Below are 15,789 nucleotides of genomic sequence, written 5' to 3' on the forward strand. Positions count from 1 at the left end.
TTGCTCAGTGAGGAAACTGCTTCTCCTTCTCCCTCTGCCTGCTGTTTCCCTGCTTATGCTCACTCTCCCTCTCTCTCTCTATGACAAATAAATTAATAAATCTTAAAAAAAAAAAAAAAAAAAGGTAGAGTCATCTGAGTGGAAGAAACAATGAAGTACACCTGAGAATTCTGAGTTTGTCAGCAAAATCAATGCAGAAATATGATATGGAAAATTTTCCTGGGCACAGGAAAAAGCTAAGTTGATTCCGGATTAATAGATATTAACTCATGCAAAGGAAGACTATGGCTATAGATGGGGTTTGGTCAGCCAAAAAAAGTGTAGATAAATTGGGATCAGAGAGGCAAAACTTGGTATCATGTGCTCAGTCTTACCCAGGGGAAAGAGGTTGTATATCTGGAAGATATACCACAGTCTGCCTATCCTTCAAGGAATCACACAGCACATTTGTTAAGAATGTCTCTAGAAGGGCCTCTGGGTGGCTCAGTGGGTTAAGCCTCTGCCTTTGGCTCAGGTTATGATCTCAGGATCCTGGGATCGAACCCCCCATCGGGCTCTCTGCTCAGCAGGGAGCCTGATTCCCCCTCTCTCTCTGCCTGCCTCTCTGACTACTTTTGATCTATCTCTCTGTCAAATAAATAAATACAATCTTTAAAAAAAAGAAGAAGAAGAAGAAGAAGAAGAATGTCTCTAGAGTTGGAATAACCTAATTGGAACACCATGACCCTAGCTTACTTACCTACTTACTTGCTTACTTATTTACTTAATTACTGTCTGGAACAAGATACTTAAATTTTCTGAACCTTGGTTTCTTCATATGTAAAATCAAAATAATAGTAACAGTTCCTTGTTGCTTTTTCTTCCTGGGAATATGGTGAGACTACATTTCACAGTGTCTCCTGAACATTGAGCAGTGGCCATCGAACTAACTTCTAGCCAGTAGTATATGAGCAAAAAGAGTCTGCAACTCCTCCAGGCCTGACCCATTAAAAACTTCCTATATTCAAACTTCCATCCTCTTTACTTTCCCACTGGTTAGATGTGGTAGAGCTTCTAACATCCTGGATACCTGAGTGACTGTGTGGAGCAGAGGCCCTCTACCAACCTGGAACCACTTAGACTACATGTATGATTAAAAAATTAAATTCTTGTGTAAACCATTATTCCTTTGGAGACATATTTGATATAGCAGCTAACCATCTTAACCAGTACACCGTTGATTGTCTTGTTGAATTAAAAGAGACGAGTCCATGTACAACATGTAGGATACTGCCAGCACAGAGAAAATGCTTAAAAATTGTAGCTTATGCTGAGTGAAATAAGTCAAGCAGAGGGTGTTGAATATCATATGGTTAAACTTATTTGTGGAGCATAACAAATAACATGGAGAATATGGGGAGATGGAGAGGAGAAGGGAGCTGAGGGAAATTGGAAAGGGAGGTGAACCATGAGAGACTATGGACCCTGAAAAACAACCTGAGGGTTTTGAAGGGGCGGGGGGTGGGAGGTTGGGGAACCAGGTGGTAGGTATTGGGGAGGTACGTATTTCATGGAGCACTGGGTGTGATGCAAAAACAATGAATACTGTTACGCTGAAAATAAATAAAAATAAATAAATAAAAGATATATAGAGATATATATTCATCAGTGATATTGGTCTGAAATTCTCCTTTTTGGTAGGGTCTTTGCCTGGTTTGGGGATCAGGGTAATGCTGGCTTCATAGAAAGAGTCAGGAAGTTTTCCTTCTGCTTGAATTTTTTGAAACAGCTTCAGGAGAATAGGTGTTATTTCTTCTTTGAAAGTTTGGTAGAATTCCCCAGGGAATCCATCAGGTCCTGGGCTCTTGTTTTTTGGGAGGTTTTTGATCACTGCTTCAATCTCGTTACTACATATTGGTCTATTCAGGTTGTCGATTTCTTCCTGGTTCAATTTTGGTAGTTTATAGTTTTCCAAGAATGCATCCATTTCATCTAGGTTGCTAAGCTTATTGGCATATAACTGTTGATAATAACTTCTGATGAATATGGATGCTAAGATTCTCAACAAGATCCTAGCCAACAGGATCCAGCAGCACATTAAAAAGATTATCCACCATGATCAGGTGGGATTCATCCCTGGGATACAAGGATGGTTCAACATTCACAAATCAATCAATGTGATACAACAAATTAATATGAGAAGAGAGAAGAACCACATGGTCCTCTCAATTGATGCAGAAAAAGTTTTTGACAAAAATCCATCATCCATTCCTGATTAAAACGCTTCAAAGTATAGGGATAGAGGGAACATTCCTGAACCTCATCAAATCTATCTATGCAAGACCCACAGCAAATATCATCCTCAATGGGAAAAAGCTTGCAGCCTTCCCGTTGAGATCAGGAACAAGACAAGGATGCCCACTTTCACCACTCTTGTTCAACATAGTACTAGAAGTCCTAGCAACAGCAATCAGACAACAAAGAGAAATAAAAGGTATCCAAATTGGCAATGAAGAAGTCAAACTCTCTCTATTTGCAGATGACATGATTCTTTATATGGAAAACCCAAAAGATTCCACCCCCAAACTGCTAGAACTCATACAGCAATTCAGCAACGTGGCAGGATACAAAGTCAATGTGCAGAAATCAGTGGCTTTCTTATACACTAACAATGAAAATACAGAAAGGGAAATTAGAGAATCTATTCCATTTACTATAGCACCAAGAACCATAAGATACCTGGGGAAAAACCTAACAAAAGAGGTAAAGGATCTGTACTTGAGGAATTGCAGAACACTCATGAAAGAAATTGAAGAAGACACAAAAAGATGGAAGACCATTCCATGCTCTTGGGATCGGAAGAATAAACATTGTTAAAATGTCTATACTACCTAGAGCAATCTATACTTTTAATGCCACTCCGATCAAAATTCCACCAGTATTCTTCAAAGAGCTGGAGAAAATAATCCAAAAATTTGTATGGAATCAGAAGAGACCCCGAATTGCTAAGGAAATGTTGAAAAACAAAAATAAAACTGTGGGCATCACGTTACCTGATTCCAAGCTTTATTACAAAGCTGTAATCACCAAGACAGCATGGTACTGGCATAAAAAGAGACACATAGACCAGTGGAACAGAGTAGAGAGCCCAGATATGGACCCTCAACTCTATGGTCAATTAATCTTCGACAAAACAGGAAAAAATATACATTGGAAAAAAGACAGTCTCTTCAATAAATGGTGCTGGGAAAACTGGACAGCTATATGTCAAAGAATGAAACTCAACCATTCTCTTACACTGTACACAAAGATAAACTCAAAATGGATAAAAGACCTCAACATGAGACAGGAATCCATCAGACTCCTAGAGGAGAACATAGGCAGTAATCCACAGCAACTTCTTTCAAGATATGTCTCCAAAGGCAAAGGAAACAAAAGCGAAAATAAACTTTTAGGACTTCATCAAAATCAAAAGCTTCTGCACAGCAAAAAAACAAAGAGGCAACGGAATGGGAGAAGATATTTGCAAATGACAGTACAGACAAAGGTTGATATCCAGGATCTATAATGAACTCCTCAAACTCAACACACACGAAACAGGCAAACATATCCAAAAATGGGCAGAAGATATGAACAGACACTTCTCCAATCAAGACATACAAATGGCTATCAGACACATGAAAAAATGTTCATCATCACTAGCCCTCAAGGAGCTTCAAATTAAAACCACACTGAGATACCACCTTACACCAGTTAGAATGGCCAAAATTAACAAAACAGGAAACAACATGTGTTGGAGAGGATGTGGAGAAAGGGGAACCCTCTTCCACTGTTGGTGGGAATGCAAGTTGGTGCAGCCTCTTTGGAGAAAAGTGTGGAGATTCCTCAAGAAATTAAAATAGAACTTCCCTATGACCCTGCAATTGCACTCCTGGGTATTTACCCCAAAGATACAGATGTCGTGAAAAGAAGGGCCATCTGTACCCCAATGTTTATAGCAGCAATGGCCACAGTCACCAAACTATAGAAATTACCAAGATGCCCTTCAACGGACGAATGGATAAGGAAGATGTGGTCCATATACACTATGGAGTATTATGCCTCCATCAGAAAGGATGAATACCCAACTTTTGTAGCAACATAAATGGGACTGGAAGAGATTATGCTGAGTGAAATAAGTCAAGCAGAGAGAGTCAATTATCATATGGTTTCACTTATTTGTGGAGCATAACAAATATCATGGAGGACAAGGGGTGTTAGAGAGGAGAAGGGAGTTGGGGTAAATTGGAAGGGGAGGTGAATCATGAGAGCCTATGGACTCTGAAAAACAATCTGAGGGGTTTGAAGTGGTGGGGGGGTGCGAGGTTGGGGTACCAGGTGGTGGATATTATAGAGGGCACAGTTTGCATGGAGCACTGGGTGTGGTGAAAAAATAATGAATACTGTTTTTCTGAAAATAAATAAGAATTTAATAAAAAATAAGATATATATATATATAAATTTTTTAAAAAATTGTAGCTCATTATTTTTTATTCTCAGCTAGTCCAGACCTCTTTGAGGCTGGTGAAGTCTTCAAGATGGAAATTGATATATCAGACTCAGCTGAAGTTTCTTTAGTCAAAAAGCACAACACAGGCTATAAACGAGATGAAAAATACATGTTGGCGTGAGTGAAGAGGTCTCCAATGCCTTCCTTTTCTTTTCAAGTGACATACCAAAGATGGGGTGGGCTCAACAGCACACACAGAGTGAGGGAGTTTCAAGTCAGAAGAACCCAGAACTGCACATTTGTTGTCTTCATCACTTTTGACTTGGGATTAGGAGGTGAAGTGGAGGGAGAGGCTACATCAGATCATGTCTGTAACATGTCATTTGAGCTTAGTTTTACATTTTTTTTCTTGCACGGGTATGTAATGTTCTTCCTTCCATATGTCATTTCCTACCATTCCACTGGGTCTACTAGAGTTTTCAACACAACAGGGCAAGCTACAATCCTCTTGGCTCGCCTACCATCCTTCTGGCTTTCCTTGATTTCCTTGATTTCCAAATCACCATGGATTCCAATTAGCTTCCCTGCCCTCTGTAAGTAAAAACTAAAGTCCAGGAGTGAGAACACAAGCACTGGCCACAAGAAAGGAAATCCATATTACACATGAATTTATTAACATCATCAGTTGTCCATCATCCAGAAGGTCGTCATTTTTTTATCCACCATCCTGCATTATTTTTTTCTTGACATTTACAATTATTTAAAATTCCATTTTTTAATTTATTTGTCTACTTATTTATTATGTACCTCTTCCTACTGATGTAAATCTATGAGGACGAAGACTTTATCTTCTTTGCTGCTATAGCCCAGCATTCAAAACCAGTGTGCCAATCACCAAGTAGATACAAAGAAGCTTTTTTTTTTTTTTTCAAACGAATAAATGAATTTGTTGAATGTATGTTTGTCAGGGGTTGGGTTTCCTGGATCTGTTCAATTCTTGAGGACTGATCGAAGAGTTTCTAGACCAACAAAGCTAATTACTGGTCCCAGACCAGATCTGGTACCAAGACAAGATTACTTTGTGGGAATGTGTCTGGATATCCAGACAGTGGAATCTTCAAGCAAAGTGACTCTAGACAACAATAAAGATATTTGGGGATGGAAATTTGTACATCACCCAACTGAAGATGAATCTAGCTTATTGTCACTCCATTTATTGCAATTTATTATTCTCCTTTTCAGTATTAGGATAAGATTAGAGCCCTTGTGCTTGCTTAGCCTGGAGGGGGAAATGCTAAGATGAGATATAATCTGCTCACTAGAATAAGTCTTGTCAGATTCATCTCATGTCTTTTTTGGTTAGGGTCATTAAACTGATGGATCTGGGGAAATGTTTTACAATGAAGGATTTCATCGGGTCTCTCAGGTTATCCTCAGAGATAAGAGGGGAAGTAGTGGGAAACTAGCCTATGCTTGAATGGCAATCCCCAGAGGATGCAGCAGGGGTCTTTGGTGATGGATTTCAATGGATTTGGTATGAATACCTGGAATACATAATGATCGAACCTGTGGATCAAATACAGAGGGAGAAATAAGAACTAACACACAGGTGACAGAATCAGGTCCCACAGATTTCTTACTGAGCTGTAAAAATGGACCAAATATAGCAAGACTGAATTTAACAGAGGTAAGTATCAAGGCATGCACTTGGTTTCAGCATATTAATCACATATTCTGCCCAAAACTAAATTCCTTTAAATTGACCAAACCATTCCCAAGCTGCACAGCGAATATCCTGGAAAACTCAGTCCCTGACATCTTCCAAGAGCACAGGTCCAGAGTCCTATTTCCCAAGGTCATGGCTAATTCACTTTTTTTTACCCAGTGTGCTATCAAGGCTCTTGATGCTCTGCTCCATTTTTTAAAAGATTTTTTATTCATTTGAAAGAGAGTGACCAAGAGACAGAAAGCTTGAGTGGTGGGAGGAGCAGAGGGAGAGGGAGAAGCAGACTCCCCGCTGAGCGGGGAGACCAACACGCCTCTGGGATCATGACCAGAGCTGAAGGTAGACCCTTAACTGACTGAGCCTCCTGGACGCCCCTCTTTCTCCTTTTCTTGACATTGGCTGAGCGCTTGCCCTTTGGCTCCGACCACGAGCTCCCCTCTGCTACTATGATCCCATTTTCTCTGCTTTGGCCCCATCTGGTTTATACTCTAGCTCCTTTGAGCCCAGTCCCCAGGACCATATCAGCACCTTCTCTGACCACAGAATGCTTGAAGCATTCACCAGTCTTGGTACACATGAGGAAAATGAAGGCCCTTGGTTTGCTAGAAGTACAACACAAATAGTCTAACCATCAGACAGGTTAACAAAACATCAACATAAACTTGAGTCATATTGCCATATTCATGGTGCAAGGAGTTAGGTAGGTTGCTGCCGCTCTCTGCTCTGTGATAGTCAGACCACATCTTGAGATAGGACTTGCTTCTATGTATTAAACATGCTGCTGTGTCTTGAGAAATAAAGGTGAAAGGACTTAAAACCATATCCTCTGAATGAATGTTCCCCCTTTATTCCCAAGGAGTTTCAAAAGTAAAACTTCGCTGAATACAAAGATATACCCATTGCAGACAATTTGGAGAAGACAGATAAGCATAAAGGTATGTGTATCTTCATTCTTTTTTTTTCTGTTCCTTAATCTTATGTATATATATTTATTTATGACATTGATTCATACTTTATTGCTACCTTTTGTACTTTATAATATATTAAGGTGTTTTGACCATGAGAATGAATATTACTCTATAGAAGGTTTATTGAAGAATGCATGTAAGAACTTTTTTAAAGTACAGAGAGGGGATTTTTGTTTTTCAATGTTGAGAAAATATCATGTAGAACTCCATGCTAATTTGGATGTTTTTAATTTTTAATTTTTATTTTTATTTTAAGGTTTTGTTTATTTATCCAATGGAGAGAGATCGCAAGTAGGCAGAGAGGCAGGCAGAGAGAGAGAGGAGGAAGCAGGCTCCCCGCTAAGCAGAGAGCCTGACGCAGGGCTCAAACCCAGGACCCTGGGATCATGACCCGAGCCGAAGGCAGAGGCTTTAACCCACTGAGCCACCCAGGCGCCCTTGGATGTTTTTTAAAAGGAAAAGATAAATTATCAAATTGGCCCAAAAAAATTCCACTTGGCTCTGTCTCTACCTTGAGGCTGTCTGAATGAAGACCCTTGTCCACCTGGTCACACACTCCCCACCTTTGGCACGGTTTTACCCTCTCTCTAGGGGAGAGGAAGGTGCCCTCCATTTGCCGTGCTCCATCCCCTCTCTGCTCTGTGAGTTATGTCAGGTGGCTGGCTTGGAGAAGTGCCAAAGGAACAATAAACACTGTTCTCAAACTGGCTGAAGAAGGCTCTAACTCCTGGTGATTTCAGGCTGGTCTCCAAGCTGCTTACCGAAGTTAGAAGTGGGGACAGAGCTCTGAGGGAATTCCATTCGCCTGCCACCTTTCCAGACTCATTGCTGACCACCCCACCCCCCCCACCCCCCAGCTCATCAGCTCTCACCTTCTCCCCCTGGGAAGGAACGGAAGAGAAGATGAGCTATTACTGATGAGAAGATGGAAGTCTACTATCTCTCCCTGATCCCGGCTTCCTCTCATAATGTATGAAAACTGGCGCCTGGGTGGCTCAGTGGGTTAAAGCCTCTGCCTTCGGCTCAGGTCATGATCCCAGGGTCCTGGGATCGAGCCCCACATCGGGCTCTCTGCTTCGCGGGGAGCCTGCTTCCTCCTCTCTCTCTCTCTCTCTGCCTGCCTCTCTGCCTGCTTGTGATCTCTGTCTGTCAAATAAATAAATAAAATCTTAAAAAAAAAAAAAAAAAAAGAAACAACAGATGTTGGCAAGGATGGGGAGAAAGGGGAGCCTTCTTGCATTGTTGGTGGGAATGCAAACTGGTACAGCCACTCTGGAGAACAGTTTGGAGGTTCCTCAAAGGTTAAAAACAGAACTACCCTATAATCCAGCATTGCGCTATAGGTATTTATACAAAGGATACAAAAACTCAGATTTGAAGGGGTACATGCACCCAGTGTTTATCAACAATAGCCAAACTATGGAAAGAGCCTGAATGTCCATCAACTGAGGAAACAATAAAGAATATGTGATATATATATATATATATATATATATATATATATATAATAGAATATTACTTAGCCATAAAAAAAAAAGAATGAAATCTTGCCATTTGCAGTAATGTGGATGGAGCAAGAATGTATTATGCTAAGCAAAGGAAGTCAGAGAAAGGCAAATTCTGTATGGTTTCGCTCATATGTGGAATTTAAGAAACAACACAGATGAAGATATGGGAGGGGGAAAAAGAGAGAGAAGCAAACCATTAGAAACTTTAATGATGGAGAACAACATGAGGATTGATGGAGGGTGGTGGGTGGGGGATGGGCTAGAAGGGTGATTGGCATTAAGTAGGGTTGTTATTATGAGCACTGGATGTTGTGTGTAAGTGTTGAATCACTGTGTTCTACTCCTGAAATTAATATTACACTGTATGTTAACTAACTAGAACTTAAATTTTAAAAAAATGTTTTAAGGGAAATATAAACATCTTAATTAAAAAAAAATAAACTTAATTTTAAAAAAAAGCTCTATTGCACATAGAGTAATTAGCATGGTGCCTGGCATATAATAAGCTCTCAGATGTTAGCTATTATTATTTTACCAGTTTTGCATGCAATTCATAAAACATTTTTCCCAAATCAGCAGCAATTTCTCAGAAATATTTGGTAAGTAATTCCCTTTGGGGGCTATGAAAATAGAGAAAATATAAAGGAGAGACTCTCAGTAAGCTGCTTATAAATAGTTAGGCATTGTCTCTGTCTGCTCTAGGAAAACAGCACAGACGGGGTGGCTTATAAACAACAGAAATTTATTGTTCACAGTGCCGGAGGCTGGCAAGTCCAAGATCGGGGTGACAGCATGGTGGCCTTCTGGTGAGGATCCCCTTCCTGTTAGAACAGGTGCCTTCTTGCTGTGTCCTCACACAGTAAGACGGGGTAAGGATCTCTCTGGAGCCTCTTATAAGGCACTAATCCCATTCCTGAGGACTTCATTCTCATGTCCAAAGCACCTCCCAAAGGTCCACTTCCTAATACAATTTTAGGGGGGATAGGATTTCCCCTATGAATTGGGGAACACCAACATTCAGACTATCGTGAGCAAAGTATGCAAACATAAAAAGAAAATGCATTTAGAGATACAGAAGCATGCCTGATCTCTCTCTTTCTCACACGCGCACACACACACACATACACATACACACACACACACATCCCTTTTCCAGGTGTCCCTTGGGTTAGAATTCTGCAAACAGTATCTCACAGGAAGCACTCTGGACTCTGCTCCTCTAGGGATGCTCCCTGAGCCAATATGGAGGAAAGCGTTCTAATCACCGTTTCCCTCGAGGAGCCTGTGGTTGCTGGGGATAAGGATAGCCTGTAATAAAATGTTGTGCATAAACTTCCAAGTAACTATTATTATTGTGGACAATGGAGTATAAGAATAGTGCCCCCTAGGGGCGCCTGGGTGGCTCAGTGGATTAAGCCGCTGCCTTCGGCTCAGGTCAAGATCTCAGGATCCTGGGATCGAGTCCCGCATAGGGCTCTCTGCTCAGCAGGGAGCCTGCTTCCCTCTCTCTCTTTCTCTGGCTGCCTCTCTGTCTACTTGTGATTTCTCTCTGTCAAATAAATAAATCTTTAAAAAAAAAAAAAAAAAGAATAGTGCCCTCGTTCATTTATTCATGCTCTTGAGTTTACACCTCCCTGGTTTTGTTACACACCGAATCCATCCTTCACAAAGTGGAAGTGGATATATGTATATATACATATGAAATCAATATGTCCCACTTCACAGACCTGGTTTATAAAATAGGTTTATTTTCCTGACACTTGCTGCTGAAAGGTTATTCTTCCCTTCCCTCGGATCACCTTTTCTGTGATTCTAGCTTATTGGGAGAATTAAATAATTACAGGGAAAGTGTTTAGACTAGTGTCTACCTCGATTCTAATAGAGTAGCAAGCACTCGAGAATTAGGGTTTAGTATTATGCTTGCCATCAATATCATTCCTAGTATTTCCAGGAGACTGAATTTGGTGAGTCAGCTCGAGAAGAAGGATGCCACAGGCATAGTAGTTATTATTATATACAAATATTCAAATTTCCAATTATATATACAAATATATTTGTATATATACACATTTATTATATACAAATATATTATATTTGTATATATACAAATATATTTGTATATTTGTATATATACAAATATATTTGTATATTTGTATATAATTATTTGTATATATATACAAATTATATATATACATATATGTATATTTATAAAAATTAATATATACAAATATATTATTATTATATACAAATATTCCAATTCCCTTACCTTCCTGGCACCAGGTAGAATTGTGCTCACTTGACCATTTGTGGTTGAGTGGGACCACATGACTAGTTCTGGCCAATGGGTTGTGACCGGAAGCAATGGCCAGCTTTTCCCGGCTGGAATGTTTCTTGAAACACTGCAGATGCAGGACCCACCAGAGCTCTGTTTTCCCTAAGCCAAGACGAGCAATTTGTCACATAATGGTTGTTCCTTCTATCTCAGTCCCTAACTGAGAACAATGACAAGACGAAGCAAAGTCCATGCCAACCTGCAATGGATACACAGTACAAGCAAAAAAATACTTCTTTATTCTTTTAAGTCAGTATTCCCTTGGTGATAAGACGGCTCAGCCTTGAACACATGCTTCATCCTCGACTTGACCATCAAGGCCCTACTATCCACCACACTACCGCTCTATCACTGTGACATTTTGCTATCCTTTTGTATGTTCTAGTATCAGTCAGCACTCTCTCAGGCATCAGAAATTTGCAAACAATGTTGAACATTGAAGGGGAAAAGAAAATGGGAGTTTCCAGCCATTGAAAAACTTGGTTCTTTATGCAAATGTGCTCAGGCCTGCTCAGTAATCTGTAAGCTGTCTATACCAGGGGCATGCATAGCTTTGTCATACCCCAAACTTGTCTCCCCGTTCCTACACGGCACCTGGCCCTTTCTCCTGTGCCTTCAAAGCACGGGGCAGAAATCCCTGTTGATCACTTCTCAGGACTTTTGCAATGTTCTGTCTTCAGGCCTGTTCCCAAGAGGAGTGTAAGTTTTTTTAATATCTGAGATTTAACACCCCACCATTCCCTACCCTGACTGCTAGCACAATGCCTGACTGGTGAGGGGCCTGACCTCTGAAGACCTATATCAGGTATCACATTCTACTTGAAGACCTTTCTTGACTTCCCCTATCTACCACACACTGCCAGCTATGATAGAGAGAGCCATTCACTCTCTCTCTCTATCTCCCTTTTTCAAATTTGTTTAATTTTAAACATTTTTTAAAAATGTTTATTTGTCAGAGAGAGCACAAGCAGGGATAGCAGCAGGCAGAGAGAGAAGCAGGCTCCCTGCTGAGCCAGGAGCCCAGTGTGACTTGATCCCAGGACTCTGGGATCATGACCTGAGTCAAAAGCAGATGCTTAACCAACTGAGCCACCCAGGCGTCCCCCATTCACTCTTAGGCTCTACCAATCCCGATAAACTTTTGTACTTGCTTACTACCCTTATTTGTTGACAAGCTTGTCTTCTACTTATAGACCATCTCCCCTAATAGGCTGAGATTTCCTGGAAAGCAAGCCTTCCACTGATTCTTGTTTATTTTCTTCACAGTCCCAACAACGAATGCATCCCTGGTCTATACCTGCAGACTCTTTAATGCATGTATGTTCAATTATCAGATGAATATACAACTTATATTTCCATATAAATTCACACATCTCATTCATAACTCAACGTCTGTGTATGATTTGGGCTTTGGGAAAAAAGAATGAGCAAAAAGGACTTTCATAAGAAAGAGGAAAAATATAAGCAGACAAATATATGGGTGTCCATCAAAATCAACATCTGTCACTAGCAACTGTTAAAACTTCCTTAAAATGCTGTGTGTCTAAAAGTCTCAGGTGGACACTCTTAGGTTTCTAGTTTTGGCCTCTCCAGATCACGGAGCAAAGACAATGGCACGCCATTCCCGTAGAGCTGCCCTTGTGAGACCCCAGAGTAGGTGCCTCCTCAGATTGTGCAACTGAGCCTTCATTTGCCTCACACTCATCCAGGTTCTGCGCTTGGGAGTAAGCCTTGATCTTGGGTTGACCGTTGCTGAGCTTTTGAACACCCAGTGTGCTGCAGGAGGTCATTCCCCTTATTGAGCAAACCTGCCAGTGAAAGGAATGCTCTGGGTGTGATGTGCACCCTGCTGACATAGTGTGCAGTAGACATGGTGAGGACATTTGGAATCGCTCTTGACTCCTCCCTCTCTTCCCCACATAACCAGTCAAGTGGTTGTTGGTGGTGGTGACCTATACCTTTCATCCCACTTTCCTGGGAAGGGGTGATAGGAGGGGACTAGCACAGGACGGGAGGAGCCTGGCAGCTGCCACAGGGTGACTGTGATTGGCTGACTGGTGTGTGAGCACACACGGAAGACCCTTGACTACCCTTTTGTTTAACTGGATGAGCTTTGGAAAGCATGAGCAGGTGGGAACAAGAGTAAGTATGGTTTAAATAATTACTCTGCCTCTCTATGCACAAGGAATATAAACCTGAGGTACATGGTTCCTTATGTTTCCATCATTATCTCTCACTCCTCTTCAACACGAACATCCATGCCAGTAAGTCTCACCTCTGATCTTGAGAATACTAGATTCTTTCTGACTTCCACTCCTTTGCTCAGATATTGTCTGACCCTCCATACAACCCTTCCCTTCTCCATTGTTTATCTTACCTAATTTGATTGTTCTGTCAAGGCCCTCTTCTATCTGCTCTCTTGTTCTACCAGTCTCCTCCTATGTGGTCTCCCTCTGCTGGGAATACCTGCCACACTGTGTTATCGTCCACTTAGGCACTTAATTACATGCTGTCTTATATCATTATCTTAACATTTTCCAAGCATCTATCTTATCTGCCTGACTTGACCATATTCCCTCTGAGCCCTTGGTTGTGAATGTCTTCTGTTTTTCTCCAAGAGCCCATGTGTGTCCATATATATACAGTAGGAGTCTAATACTTACTGGAGGGATGGATAAAGAAATAGCACATAAGTGTGGTTCTTGTATACTTCCTTTATATGATCTGCCAAAATGACACCATTTGATCACTCACCATAACTCAAGTTGTTTCCCTAGTCATGGAGATTGATTTCCCCTAATTCATTGCTGCTTTTTCTCCCTCATCAGGAAGGGGTACAGGGAAAATGCACATGCACTGGTTGCATAACATGGGACAAGCCAAGAACTATCACCCAGTCCATACCTGGAAAGGGGGGGGAATACAGTTGACCTTTGAAGGACACAGTTTGGACTGTGTAGGTTCACGTATACTTGAATTTGGGGTTCTGATAAATTCAGTACAGTACTGTAAATGTATTCTTCCTTATGACTTTCTTAACATTTTCTTTTCTCTAGCTTACTTCATTGTAAGAATACAGTATATAATACATATAACATGCAAAATGTGTGTTAATCAACTGTATTATTGGTAAGGCTTCTGGTCAACAGTATTATTAGGCTATTAATAGTATTATTAACAGTATTATTAGGCTATTAATAGTTAAGAGTGAGGTTGTCAAAAGTCATACATCAATCTTGGACTGTGTGGGAAGGCAGTGTCCCTGCTCCTGTGTTGCTCACTGGTCAACTATAATAGTGATAGCAATGATAGTAGAAGTGATGTGAGGGTCATCATCATTGCTTCCTCAACATCCAAACCTAGTTTGTTTTTTCTAGTTCTCCCTGATTTACCAGGTACTTGATCCAACTTAGGCCAATGAATTATGAATTATGAGATGTTTGCTCTTGCCTCTAGGAAAGAAGCATTTTCATCAGGTGAGATGTTCCCACAGCTTCAGATGAAGCTGCCACCATGAAAGGTATGGCAGCTGAATCAAACTATTCCTGAAGTCCACCCTATCCTGGACTTCAATTAAAGGAACTTTCTGCTCAAGTCACTTAGTTAGACGCAAATATATTACAACTGATACATAATAGTAACTACGGTGACAATAATAGCTGCTATACAAACTCAGAGAGTAATTGGGAGAGCAAAGGTTAATTACCAATGCAATATTGTTGTGTAGGCTTTATTGTGCAAATGTTTGTTGCTGAGAATCCCTTAGTTAAAATGTCTTTCCTTAAGAGCTAGAACTTGGAGAGTACTTCCAAGAACTTGGAGAGGACCTATTGGGTTGTTCATCTTGGAAGTTAAAAAAAAAAAAAAAAAAAAAAATCTCTTATCAGAGTTGATGAGAAAGCCTCGAAACATTAAGATACAAGCTGAACAGAATAGGAAATGCTGCAGATACTATACATGACAGACTTTCTAGAAGGAAATGATTTACATCAAACCTGATGCCCAGCCCAGAGTCGGTGCTAAATAACTCTTCGTTTTTAAAATGTGTATTTAAAAATAAATTAGGCACACAGAGTACAAAATGTAAAGGTTACAAAAGTGTGTATGTGTAGTCTCTTTCCTCCCCACTGGCTCCTCAGTCATCCAACATACCTTCCTTTACCAGTTTCTTACGCCTATTTCCAGAGCTATTCTATACATTTACAAACATATATGTGTATTTATTCACACAAATGTCTGTCAGAATCCCATACACGCTGTTCTGCTCCATTTAAATTTTCTTGGATCACGGAATGGTTCTTGGAGATCTCTCCGTATCAATGTCTCCTGAGCTGTCCATTTCTTTTTAACAGCCGCAGAGAATTCCAAATACGCCCAATCATAATTTACGTTCCCACGAATTTGACCAGTTTTATTGTTGGACAGACTGTTTCCCATCGCGTGTGATATCAAACAGTGATGTAATGATTGTCCTTCTGGAGCGACATTTCACAGACGTGGGAGCCCATCTGTAGGACAAACTCCCAGTCGTGGAATTGCTGATTTAAAGGGCATATGTGCAGGAACTCTGTTTTAATGTGTGCGTTCAGTAATACTGAAGTCCATGAATTTGTGGGAAGCCCCGCTCGGGGCGCCGAAGCAGCTCTCCAAAGCAGCGGGTGCAAGGGCGAGGGTTGCGGGATCAGCACGCGGGACCCCTGAGCTCCGCGGGCCTGCGGGAGGGTCCCGCAGCTCCAGCCCGCCTCCCCACGCGGCCCCGCCCTGCGCGCGCCCCGCCCCGGGCTCCG

The sequence above is a fragment of the Mustela lutreola genome, chromosome 15, assembly GCF_030435805.1.
Source record: "Mustela lutreola isolate mMusLut2 chromosome 15, mMusLut2.pri, whole genome shotgun sequence".
Taxonomy (NCBI): Eukaryota; Metazoa; Chordata; class Mammalia; order Carnivora; family Mustelidae; genus Mustela; species Mustela lutreola.